Below are 15,017 nucleotides of genomic sequence, written 5' to 3' on the forward strand. Positions count from 1 at the left end.
TTTGATCTCTCCTGATCATAGAGCAAGCACCAAATTCATAGCATTGAAAAGCCCAAAAATCCATCTCCCGAACATATGATGGCATCATAACATCACACACCAAGGCCCTCTAATCTTAAGATTTTTCATGAGGTCATGGCCTTGAACTCTGCCTTTTCTAATCCTACGCAAGCATCATGATATCACAGACCTCGTAGCATTTCACATCTCATCTTTTACCTTCTTGACAATACGATGGGTGCTCAATAATAATATCATAGGCCCCTCTCTTTGGCTTCCAAATCTCATGACAAGCTTTTCATAAGGTCACATCTCCATGCATCCATTGCCCATGATCTCATGATGGGATGTTAGAACTTATTGACTTCACTCATGTCATAATGGATGGGTCCCTCAATGGATTTGATTTGCTAGTCTTGAACCATCATGTCATTGAAGACATATTGACTTTTGAGCATGTCTAACTTTTAAAATGGCATCAACTCTCCCTCATCCCCAATGTGGGATATAATACCTACATCTTCTGCACATCATCTTTGTTGTCGAACTCTACACCTACGAATTCTTCCAATCATACCCCCTTCTCTAATATGCCTAAAAACCTGATGGACCACTCTCCTCTTTCTTTATGAAAATGGAATGAAGTGCCTTCTCTCATAATGCCACCCTCCCATCACTTTTGGACACATAGGCATAATTGTAATACTGAACACTGCTCAAAATGGGACTTTGCTGAATGGCTTCAAAAGTCAATTTATCATCATAGAACACATGGATAGGTTGAATGAAGGGTGTTAGAAACATAAAATACCACTTAATAATTAATGCAATAGTCGGGTGATCAAGCAAGAAAATGCATTCATAAGGCTCAAAACTTGGAATGGATACTCAAAATGGGAATGCAATTTTGAGCACCATCAGTGGCTCTATCTAGGGATGCATGCCCCTTGTGGGCATGGCAAGAATTTAGATCTTTGGCTAAAGAAGATCACTCAAAAGCTTCTCAAACAACTACTAAAAGCAAGAAACCTATTCTAACTATACGAGATGGTGACCCTAGGCCACTAAAAAATTTTCAAAGCTCCTACCTCTGTCATATACCTGATTCTGATTAACATTTTCTTTAGGTAAACTAAAACTTTGACTATCCTTTGTTTCACTCAACACATTAGTATTATCAATCACTTCATTAGGCAAAACAAAACTGTCATCATCACTTACATAGTGCATATAAAAACTAGACATATTTTCTTGACCTTGCTCACTATGAAATTGTGAATCAATGTGATCATCACTAACTCATGGACATCTTCAATTAGAAACAAAAAATGTTCATATTCCACTTTGTTCACAAAGCTACAAATCTTGAGAAAATGCAATGCACCTTGTTTAACTGGGTGTGAAGGGTACATAAAATATGATCCCTACCTCTTTACAATCATATTACTCATCACATCAGATTTACTACTTGCTGAAAACTCTTCACACTAAAACAAATGTTTAGTTGCCAAATCAGAAAAACAGTTCAAAAAATGTTGATAAAAAATTTGCTGAACATAATCCTTGTCTTAATCTAACATACTATTAGAGGGAACATTAAAATCATCAAATGTCTTATTACATGATTTGTTTATAATAAAAGGGGAATCAAAATAAGCAATATAGCTTTCACTATTTTCCTCTTCGTCTGAAGTATCAAAACATATTTCAGTGCAATCACAAGCATGAGAAAACATTGAGACAATAGCAAAGTTCCCCTCAAGCACATCCCCTATATCTATCAAGTCATCATGTACATATACATCTGAGGTATTATCATATGCAACCCCAAAGTTTTATAAAGATTTTTTAGGTTCTGTATCCTTTTCCACATCAAACATTGGGGAAGTGACTTGACTAAATGAAGAAAAACTATGAGGGAGGATACAGACATCCTTTGAAGTACTTAAATATTTCTTGAAATCATAAGCCAATAAGTCTAAAATCTCATCAGGGCTCAAGAAGACTTCCTCACAAATCTTCTCCCAGCTATGATTATTATTTGGATGACATGAAGAACTCATAACAATATAAACATTAATACAACAATCTCAAATATCAAAATCACTATAACACTCATTCTTATCATAATAATCAACACCTCTACTGCTGTTACAAACCTCTTCAAATTCATATTCACTATCACAAGGCTCATTTTCAATTTCATATCTATCTTCTTCATGCCGATTACACTCTTTTGATTCTTTAAAAGCTGAATCCATCTCTTCACACTTAGAAGATAGATTATCACTATTTATGGATTCATTACATTCATGATTACCTTGACTTTCAGAACATGCATTATCATCATTAGGAGACACAATATGTACACTATCATTATCACTTTCCATCTCCCTAATGAATCTCTTAGCTTGTAAAATCTCTTCTAACCTTATAGGTGTTGGCCAATTAATTGAATTAGGTGTTTTAATATCTAGGAAAACATTAGATAGGGAAGATTCCTTTGGTCTAGAATGCAAAGGCATCATACTAATTACTAATTTAAACTTTATATAAACTTGTTGAACATGTAGACCTTGAAGACTTCCCATTTTCCCCTTGATTATACTGACAATAATATTGTGGATTTAATTATTCAACATAACAATATTACTAGCCACAGTTTTCAAACTATTAGAAAATTGTAGACTAACCTTAGACTTAATGTCTAAATCCATCTTAAAATAAAAATTTCACCTCTTTCTCTAGTGCTATAAATCACTGAATAGAGGTACTGATTTTTAACATTAAACTTTCATGAAAATGAAACTCTTAGAAAGTAAAATACCTTTAGTGCTGATGCAAAATCTTTCCTCTATTGATTCTGGCATTGGTGCTGACATAAACTTTCTCAAACCATTTATTAAACCATTATAGAGCTTCCACCTTCCTTAAAGGGACAAATAAATCATAGCTATGATTTATTATCAAACATTCAAATTTTTATAATAGTAGAAACAATAACACTGAACCTTAGTCAAAAACACTTATTTTCAATGAAACTATCAAGAGCTTCAAATCTACCCATAAAAGTACAAGTCCTTCAACTTTTAAACATGAAATCAACTAGGATATACTAGTATAGAGATAGAGTCACCACTTATAAATGAGAAATAAAACAATATTTTTTACTTGACAAAATCTAAACCAAACTTTCAATGGTAGGAGAAAACACAGATCATCAAACCACTCTAATAGATTTACAATCTTGAAAATAGAGAAAAAACCATGTTGTTCATTCTTGACTCTGAACACTATAGCACTTTGAAACACTTCCAGGCTGAACTAACTAATGATGGAATCACTAGTGATAATACGATCTTTGTTCAACCTTCAATGCTACTGCAATCCTAGATCACTGGGACGCATGAAACATTAGCATGACCTTGCTATTGATAATAAACTTTACACGTACCTTTCTTGTAATTGTACTAAATCACCTTCAAATTGCAATACTCCCCAATGGAGTAGCCATTTTGGTGGTGACTCAAATGGGAAAACCCATGTAAAAATACAAGACTGAAATATATAAGTTTACACAAGAGATTCTTATCCTTTTAATAGTGAATTACTTCACAAATCCCCAATAGAGTCACCATTTTGTTGGCTCCTAATTTAAAATTTTTGAAAATAACTAATAAACTAGACCAATACATCTGAGGTTAGCAAATTCCTATAATGGATGCACTTGACTACAATATTGGGCCAACTATAAGGGCAATTCCTTCTTCTTCTTTAGGCTCTGTAAGACCTAGGTAGGTGGACCTCAAATTATTTATATGGTACTAGTGTGAAGGCATATAACTGAATCTCAATAATAGATAAAATTGCTCAATCTTCTATGTTTATGCAAGCATTCATGGGTGAAATAGCTAATAATAGAGCACATGAATGTGATAAATCAAGTGAGGTAAAACTCTTTCAATTCTTAAACATAAAGGGAAAGATACTCAATTAAAGTTTTGATATCTCAGTATAACCCAGGTATGCAACAATAGAACACATGCACTCTCCAAGAAAACCAGTCCCTTATCCATTGGGCATCAACTAAACCTTAACATATAGATGGATAGCTAAAGTATACTAATATATTCAGGCATCTAATCTATCAATCTAACTTGCAAATAGACATCAATGTTCACAAAGACATCATAGTTATTATAATATCCTCCTTAAATAACTAGAAAACCTATCATATGTATTAAGAATTTACTTAGCTCTTTGTTCTAATAGCAAAATGAATAAGACATACAGGTTTAGAGGGCTGCAAAAGGGGTTAAGTACTTTGTCCCTAAACCATAAAACATTGCAAATTTCAGAGAGGAGATGAGAATCAAAATGAAACTAAAAGAAATGAAACTCTTGCATTAATTTCTTTGAAACCAATACATGATCTGTATATCAAAACTCAAAAAATACATAAAGAATGATTGTGTAATATGAATTGCTTCAAAAGAAATATAATATGTTTCTCACAATAGAAGAACACTGACAAAATTGGTATCACAATAATGGGAAAGGATTTCAACCAAAATGGAACCACAAAGTACTTACACTATAATGAAAAATATTCACAACTGGAACCCTTACAATGAGCAGAGAGGAAGAATATATAGAAGAGAAGATATTTTTGGAATTGTAATATGAAATTGACATCTATCCCCCTAGAAATATCTTCCATCTGAAGCTGTTGAAATTGAACTTCTTCATCTACCTATAATTAAAACCATAAAAGATGCCAAAATATCTGATATATTTCCCATTTAAAGTAATCAACAAAATATCTTATGGAGAACATATCAGGTACCAATCATATCTAAGCTAGAGGCTCAAAATTTGATTTAGCTAGTCACATCTACTTTTGCCCTGAAGTTCAACTTGTGTTGTTGCCAAAAACATCATTTGCAACCAATTGCATTTAAAACCATCAAATCTCGCTCAAAGTTGCCAATGAAATCAATTTTTTTATAATCTGATCAAAATTTGATATCAAATCAAGTTGGAAACATAATTATGCATTTCTCACTGAGATGCCCCCAAAATTACAAATTCACCTATAGCCGCTTCCAGCAAACACCTGCACAAAATCTGATCCTGGAAATGGAAAAATCATTTCTTGCTAATTTCAATGGTATATGAGACTACACATTCTACATAAAAATCATGCCTCTATGATCAATTTGAATTTTGAGGCCCCAAGCCAAGATCAGAGCATAAAATGAAAAATAAAACTATATAGTCAAAACTATATAATATTATTCAATTTATAATCCTTTCAACATCTGCATGTTGAATATCTCTAAACTTTTATTTTTATTCATTTTTCCTTTCAACCACTACCACATGTCCATTCTACATTGTTTGAAATGTGCAAGTAGGTCCCACATCATATTGTATTTGAAATATTTGAAATTCCCCTTGACGATATTACAATGACCACCAAATTTGTAACATTAGAGGCCATCAAAATTTATGCCCTGATCACACGATAATCGTAGCATTAGGGCCCAATATTTTCCCATCTATGACTACAAGGAAAGGGACCCATCCTAGGATCTTATCACTTTACATTGAGCCTCACAACCTTTCGACCAATCTTAAGATTGTAAAACTCAAATTTTTGCACCCCGATCTCATGATGAAGGGCTTTATCATAGCATTGATGCATCAGTTTTGATCTCTCCTGATTAGACAACAACCACCAAATTTGTAACATTAGAGAGCCTACAAATCTATCTCCTTACTACACAATGGCATCATAACATCACACACTAAGGCCCTTTGATCTTCTAATGTGTCGTGAGACCATGGCCTTAAACTCTGCCTCTTCTGATCCTATACTAGCATCGTAAGATTGCAGACCTCATAGCATTGCACATCTCATATTTTACCTTCCTGAAAATACAATGGGTACCCAATCATAATATCAAAAGCCCCTCTCTTTGGCTTCCCGATCTCATGACAAGCTTGTTGTAAGATCACATCTCCATGCATCCATTGCCCATGATCTCATGATGGGAAGTCAAACCTTGTTGACTTCAATAATGCCATGGTGGATGGTTCCCTCCACAGATTTGATGCATGAGTCTTGAACCATCATGTTATTGAAGACATATTGACTTTTGAGTGTGTGTAATTTTTAAAATAGTGACAAATCTCCCTCATCCCTAATGTGGGATATAATACCTACATCCTCTACACATCGTCTTTGCCATGGAACTCTACACCTGTGAATTCTTCCAATCATACCCCCTTCTCTAATATGCTTGAAAAATTAATGGACCACTCTCCTCTTGCTATATGGATGTGGCATGAAGTTCCTTCTCTTATAATGCTGCCCTCCCATCACTTTTGAACACATAGGCATAATTGTAAAACTAAACACTGCTCAAAATGGGACTTTGCAAAATTTCTTGGAAAGTCAATTTATCATCATAGAACACATGGATAGGCTGAATGAAGGTTTTTAGAAACATAAAACACCACTTAAGAATTAAGACAATAGTTGGGTACTCAAGCAGGAAAATGCATTCATAGGGCTCAAAACTTGGAATGGATTCTCAAAATGGGAATGCAATTTTGAGAACCATCAAACTCTTCCTATGTTCATGTTGTTCTTAGCAAGATGTACAAGTTTTGTACAAATGAAACATCTTCTAGTGGTGTCTCTTTTCCTTGTGTGATATTTCACATAGTTTTCTCCAATGTGCCCAAATTCACCATAGTAGTAGCATTGACACCATGTGTTGTAGTCCCATCCAAATATTGTTTTCACAATCTATTCTGCTAGATTCAATTTCTTGACTTTGCGTTCAAAAGATTTATGTATTTTTTTATTAAAAATATAGCATTCTCTTGGGTGAACCCACAATAGTGGGTTACACTTTTTTTCATAAATTAACAATGAACTATGAATTTTCAAGAAAACTTTCACTTTTGGATGCAAATTGCCATTTAACGGTTAGGAATTTGAAGATGAACTAAACTAGAGTCTTTTAGGATTTTGTATGTAGAATATGAATACATTTTTTTTTTTAAAAAAATGACTTGATTTGATTGAATTTTTTTTTCTCCCATGAAAACTGGTATGTTATCAAAAACTTGGTTTTTAAAAAGTTACATTGTTTTTGACACACATAACTTTTTTTCTACAATAGATATCAATGTGATTCTTTCAAATTTAGTTTGTTAACATCCATACCAAAACCATAGAGGTGATCTGATGTTTTTATCCTTAGTATTTCATATTTGATTAGTGTTTAAAGTTGACCTAACATGAATCTGGACATACATGGCTTTTGACACATGTAACTTATTATATATTTTTTTAATTTCAAAATTTCTTCTTTTGATTGATAGAGGACTTGAATACACAGACCGTAGTTATTTTTCAAAAAAAAAAATTCTCTTAGTTACTATTTTTCCATGAGCATTCAATATAGAGATTTATTTTTTAGAACGACCCTCTGTTCAATTCACATGCAAAAACGTATACCTAACAAATTCAAAATGTATCAAATTCATAGTCATTAGAAAGCTTGTTTAGAGTACTTCTATCATGAAAAATGACATGATTTCAATGCTCCATCTAGACCTAATAATTGAGCTTGCAAGCCATGAAAACAACTGAAACTATTATAGAATTTCCAAAAGACATCTAGTTTTCTAGTTTCGATAGAAACTAACTTTCTATCGAAAGCTTTTACATAGTTTCAATAGAAACTTTTAATATTTAGTTTCAATAGAAACTATTTAGGTTGATTTTTTTCCCTAAATAGTTTCGGTCAAAACTATTTAGTTTCTATCAAAACTATTAAGGACTCTTTTCTTCCATTTACTTAGTTTCGATCAAAACTAGGGTGCAAATTAGTTTCGATAGAAACTATATGGGTACTTTCTATCGAAAGTTTTTAGGCAAAAAAATCATCTTTCACAATTTTGGAGGAATTTCTTCCTCCAAAAAAGTGTAACCCACTATTGTGGGTTCACCCTCCTTCAAACTTAGATTTCTCCCTACATTCACTTGCTCTATGCCCATGCTTATTGCAATTTTAGCATTTTCCATTGAATTTTTCTTTACCATTACTCTAGAATTTGTCTGATGTATGACCTATCTCACCACAATGATTAAAGTAGGCCTTTGATTCTTTTTAGCTACTTGCTAAGATTATTCACCTTCTTCTATGTATACTATTCCAACTTTTGCTTTATGTCTATACTGACATTTTTCATTCAAGTGATTCATGCTTTATTGAGATTTCATCATCCTTTCATAGGTTTTCCTTTCAATTTTGAGATAATTCTGTAGTCTTTCATTTTCTGATCTTAGATTCATGAGTTCTTAATTTGCATTGGTGAGCTAATCAATGAAGTCTATTTTTTGAAGGGATGGATGTTGAATTTCAATGTTCTTTTCTTCTATCTCTTCTTTGGCTTTGTCTTTTTCTTCCATGACTTCACATAATCTCATGGATTGGATTTATTGTTCTCTTTTCAGCTTTCTAACCTCTTCTTAAAGATTAGAATTATTTTCTAATAGGTCTTTGATTACTTCATTAACTTCATCTAAATTTATTTTTGGATAGATATCTTCAGCTATTTCCTCAGTGTAGAGATTTTCATTCAATTGTACTACAAGATCTTTTCTTCTTTTCAATGATTGGGAGAATTTCTCCTTTTTTTTCTTTAGTTTCCCAATGGTCAATTCAAGATCCCACTTTTCATTGACAATAGTCTTATCTAGCCTGTATACCTCCATTGCCTCTAATCTTTGTTGAAGCTGTCAAACTTCAATTTTGAGAACCACAAAGCTTTGATACCAATTGTTGTAAATATAAGGACGATAGGGTTACTAAGAGGGGAGGGGTGAATCAGTAACCAATAAAACTTTACCTAACTTTACAAATTAATCCCTCATATAATATTTTGATCTAATTGTATGCATGAGAGAATGAAAGAAAATAAACATTAATAGCAATTTGATACAAGATATGGTGACCTAGAAACCTTTCAATTAGAAAGTAAAACTAGGGTGGGGATGATACCCACAAACATTAGTACTGCAGTATAAATTTGGCCTATTAAGGCTTACAATTTATCACTTCTGATGATCTACCCTATTAGGATCAATAAGTACTATGAGGTCCAACTTGTCAAAATATTTACAAAACATACAATGAAATATGAGCTTAGTTAAGAGATTTATGAAAGACTGTTAAGTTGACCCTAATAAAGAATTTGATCGGTACACCTGTTAGGATGAACTAGTCGCTAATCTCTCATCTACAATTCTTATTTTCTACTTGAGATTCCTTGAATCATAATTATCTACTTTTTGTGATAGATAAATCTTTGTTGTCCCTTATATTGCTTGTAGCCTTCCTTAATTTGCACTTCTTCTCGTCACATATTCTTTACATTTCTACATTCTTCTTATTTGAATATGGTACAATGTATTACATATATACCAATCCAAATCACAACTTACTAGAGTTGGATACAATACCAATTTCATCTTAATCTACAAAATTAGCCAAATTGTTGTAACTTAGGTTCTAAAGACAAACTCAGTGATGTTCTGATACTTAGTGTCATCTGGCACTTGGTTGATGAAGAGGCTTGGTTCATACTAATCACTTCCAAGTAGCTTGAACTTAGTTAGCACTGTGTGACTTAGTGAACACTATGAAAATTGGAATATATTGAATCACTCAGTTGACACTCCATGGCTCATTCAATACTAGATTCACATCACTAACACTATGAGCTTGGAAGACACTAGAGAACATTGTTATCACTAAATAACTTGGTTAACACTGTGTAACTTGGTTGATATTGTGGAACTCAATTAACACTAGATTTTACATCACTTGCACTAAAGAACTTGGTAGACACTACTACACTTGGTATGAATTGTACATAGATTTTGAAGCTCAGTACCAATTTTGAAACTTGGTAGCAATGTAACCAATTGACTAAGTTTGAGTCACTAATAGACAAATTGACCTTAATCTCAATAGTGTTATCACAATATATGATAATAGGTTCTAAAAATTCTATCCCAATGTCCTTCAACCACTTGATCTGATTACAATTTTTTGTTCCTCCCACATACTCTACTTTACTTGTTCTTTGTGATATAAAATCTTGTTTCTATCTCATCCAAGAAACTAATGTTCCTCCAAGGAAAAATCCTCCACCACTGGTGATTTTTCTATCATCCATACTAACTAACTAGTTGACATTAGTATAAGCACATAAAGTAAAATCATTTGATCTATCATACCATAATCCATAAGAAAATGTACCCTTCAAATTTATGAATATCCTCTTTACTCCTGCATAATGAAATTCCTTAGGATCATCTTGAAATCTTGCTACTATCCCAACTATATTTTATATATGTAGTCTATTGTGAGTCAAATATTTTAAACCTCTAATCATAGATCTATACTTCTTCTACTCAAATATAGGTGTCTCATCTTTGCTAGATAACTTGTGACCAATTACCATTGGTGTAATCACACGTTTACAATTTTTCAAGTCAAATATTTTCAACAAGTATTTCAAGTACTTAGCTTGTGATATGAAAATATCATCTCTATTTTTCTCAATCTATAAACCCAAGAAAAATTTCATCTCACCAATCATACTCATCTCAAATTAATTCTTCATCTCTTCAAAAAACTTATCACTTGCTTCTTCATTACCTCCAAAGATTATGTCATCAAAAAATATCACAATGATCAACAAACCATTTTCAATTTCTTTCAAATACATATTACTATATGTTGTACCTTTAGAAAATCCAAGTTTTGTCAAATACTTATCCAATCTCACATACAAGGTTCTAAGTGCTTTCTTTAAACCATACCGTGTTTTCTTCATGATATATACCATATCCTTATCTTTTTTCAAAGAGAATCCTTAAGGATGCTCAATGTAAACTTCTTCTTCAAGTTCTCCATTTAGAAAGGCCAACTTAACATCCATCTGATACACTTTAACTTCTTGTTTTCTACATAGGTCAAGAACATTCTTACTACTTCTATTATGTCTAAAGGGGAAAGTGTTTCTTCATAATCTATACCTTCTTGTTGTGAATATCATTTAAATACCAATCTATCTTTTTTCCTCATAACTTCACCTTGTTCATTCATCTTTTTTCTAGATACCCATTTAGTTTCTATAACATTCTTGCCTTTAGGTCTAGGAATCAATTCTCATGTCTCATTCTTCATAGTCTGGTCTAGTTCTTCCTTCATTTCTTGAATCCAATGATCATCCTTGCATGCTTCATCTATGCTCTTAGGTTCAACTTGAGAAATCAGACATAATTCCTCATGTACTATGTTTCTTGTCATTACTCCTTTTTCTTTACTTCCAATAATCTATTTTGCATGGTGGTTCTTTGCCAAGTTCCTATTAGGTGTAGGAGTTTCCATCTCAACTCTTATTTTGTCTCTTGGTTCATATCTTTGTTGTCCTCTTTGCTAAAGGATTTGTACATCATTCTACAAGTCATTGTTAGTATCAAAGAAAACTTCTACATCTTCTTTAAAAAAATCTAGGATTATCCTCTTCTTCATTAGAGTTATAATCCATCATTCTTTCTTTAACTCCAAACTTTTCATCCACTTTTACATTTACACACTCAATAATTGTCTTAGTTATATGATTAAACCATCTATAAGATTTTCTTTTCAATGAGTAACCAAGGAACATACCTTCATCGCTTTTTAGACAAAACTTACCAATATTATCATCTGTTTTATGTAACACTTAGTTCTTAAAATTCTAAAATACTTGACTAAGGGTGTATGACCAAACCACAATTCATAAGTGGTCTTGTTTATACCTTTTCTAACCTGCACTCTATTCATGGTGTATATTGTTGTATTGATTGTTTCCCACCAAAATGTCTTTGATACATCATTATCAAACATCATTTCTCTTATTGTCTTTGATACAAATATGTTCCTCCTTTCTTCTATCCTATTTTTCTTAGGAGTCTTGGGTGATGATAATGTCTCTTAATTCTATTTTCTTCACAAAACATGTTAAACTCTCTAGAAGTAAACTCTCCACCTCTACCTAATCTCAAACATTTAGTCTTTACACTAGATTCATTTATAACTCTATTCTTAATATTTTAAACTCCTTAAATGCCTTGGATTTTTCTTTAAGAAATGCTAACCACATCATTTTAGTGAAATAATCAACAAAAATCATAAAGTATCTTTCTCCATATGATCCACTTGTTCTAGTAGGACCACTCAAGTCTATATGAACAATCTCCAACTTGTCTGTACTAGTGAGTTTCTTGTTGGGGAATGAAACCTTCTTCTATTTAGCCATTATAGATTTCTTGCAAAAAACATTAGTAGGCTTCATGATTATAAGATAAATTTTGATTGCAAATGTACTTGTAGCCTACACAACATTATCAAATTTTATATGAAAAAACCTTCTATGCCATAACCAACTGGTATCCACATATGTAACTGAACAAGTCATCTTAGTAGGATTCAATTGAAACACATTACCTTTGGATATTTCACCTGTTCCAATTAGCTTATCATCCTTATCTTTGATAATGTAAGTCTTCTATATGAACTACAACTGATAACCTTTGTCAACCAATTTCCCAACGCTTAGAAATTTATGCTTCAAACCATCATCAATGTTAGTCTTTCCATCAATAGTAATAGATCATATCCTTGTGATGTGAAAATTTGTATTGTTACCAACTCTAACAATTCCTCCATCATGATTTCTAAATTTTGCAAACTTGTTCATATCACAAGTCATATGATGTGAACAACCAATATCTTTAATCCAAAACATATTTCTTTTCAACTTGAGAAAATAGAGATTTTTCTTCTGTAACTTCAATTCCAGAACTCTTTTCTTTTATAGCCACAAATCCCAAGTCATCATCATTTTCACTTTGAACTCTTTCCTTAAGCTCATCATCTTTACTTGCATACAAGAAATCTCTAGTTCTTCTAGACTTGAAGTTTCTCTTATGCATTTTCTCTCTTTTAGGACACTTAGAAGCATCGTGACCAAATTTATAACAAGTCCAACATTTGAAAATTTTCCTACCATCTAGGTCTCTCCTCACAAGCAATTTTATTCCTTCTTCAATCTTTTGTCTTCTTTAGATTTGGATCTATTGCTACTAGCATATTCTCCATTGGTACTTGCACTTATAGATATACAATGATGAACACCTAATGTACTAAATTTTTTCTCCACTCTTGTCAATTCTCTAGACAACCTCAAACTTGATTCTGATGCTTCCAATCTTCCAAGAAAAGTCTCCCTAGTGAATTCCTTAGTATAGGGTATAAAATTTATAAAAAATTTAATCATCTTTGCTACTTTTTTGAATGGTGGTGTCAGATTTTTCAAAATCTTCCATACAATGTCATCTTCTTCTTTATTTCCTTCACAAGACTTAATTCCTACAACAATCTCATATATTCTACCAATATATCTTCTCACTAAATCATCTTTCATCATTTTAGCATCATGAAACAAGAATATAAAATTCTATATTCTTACTCTATTTGCATGTTTATCTCCTTGAAAAGTAGACTCTACAGATTTCAAAATTTTATGAGATGTCTCTAGTGATTTTACTTGACTATATTCATGTTTAGGAATGGTTTTCAGTAATGCTTTTTTGGCATATTGAACATAAATAAACCTCTTTCTTTTTCATTGCATTCCTCAAGCTTTCTTTCTTCCACAATCTTCTTGTTACTCTTTGTGAAAAACCAATATCATGGATGCATACATAGAAAATGAGTCTTCATCTTTTCCTTCAAACTGTCATATTTAACTGCATCAAACTTAGGAGTTTCTTTTTTGAAGTGACTCACCATTGATCTCCCAAAAGATGTTAAGCTTTCTGTTGAAGAACCTAATACTTTGATACCAATTGTTAGAAGGTAAAGTCCACCAATACAACTAAGTGGGGGGGTGAATCAGTTAATCAGCTATTATAATAATTATCAACCTTATTTTTTTTTATTTTTTTTTTAGACTGCAGGAATCGATGCAACACGGCCCCCCTATAAACTGTAGTGCATCTGGTAAACTTTTTAACATGATCAGTAGTGCTAGCACAACATGCCCACCGGTTCCACGAGGAAGGGGGAGACTAGAACCCATGACCAACCCCCTGCAATAGGGAAGATTTAGCCAACTGAGCTAGGGCCCCCGCCCCAATAATTATCAACCTTATTAATCCTTAACCATATGAGCAATATAATTAGTAACCATAACAAGATACTCATACACAATAACACTAGACATGTTAACTAGGTAAACCCTTGATCAAAGGAAAAAACTCGGTGGGGACGGTACCCACCAAATGACATACTAATATAAATGTTCCTTATTAGAGGAAAAACTCTATTAGGATTCAATAAAATAATTCAATACATATCAGTCCTTGTTAGGAGACTTTGAATCCTTGTTAGGAGTTGTAGAAGAAAGATGGACCCACTGTCCAAATAGCTTTAGGGGAAAGATTACTGAACTCATTGTCCAACTGATCTTAGTATTATTCCTTGTAGAATAATAAAAATAAATTTTAATTGTACTTTCTTTTCCTCTATCCTATCAATCAGACTTTTTTTCTTCTTCTAATCTTGATACTAGATCATCATTTTTTGATCCAATAATCCCTTAGATCACTTACTCACATTTACTAAATACTCTAATCTTTCTCACTTAATCTCGATCACAATACTTGCTTACAATCAAGGAAAATGTCCTTCCTTTATACAATCTCCTCAGAATAATTCCTTGAGTCAACCTTGGGGATTTTCCAATTAATTATAATAAGACCATATGAAGATAATTAATTATATTATAATTATAGAACACTATTGTCTCTTAGTCTTTACTACTTCTCACATGTGTGCCCTCAGAAATTGTGCACTCACTAACATAATGATCATATT

Source organism: Cupressus sempervirens, chromosome 5 (genome assembly GCF_028749045.1).
Source record: "Cupressus sempervirens isolate cs-2001-9-10 chromosome 5, ASM2874904v1, whole genome shotgun sequence".
NCBI classification, from domain to species: Eukaryota; Viridiplantae; Streptophyta; class Pinopsida; order Cupressales; family Cupressaceae; genus Cupressus; species Cupressus sempervirens.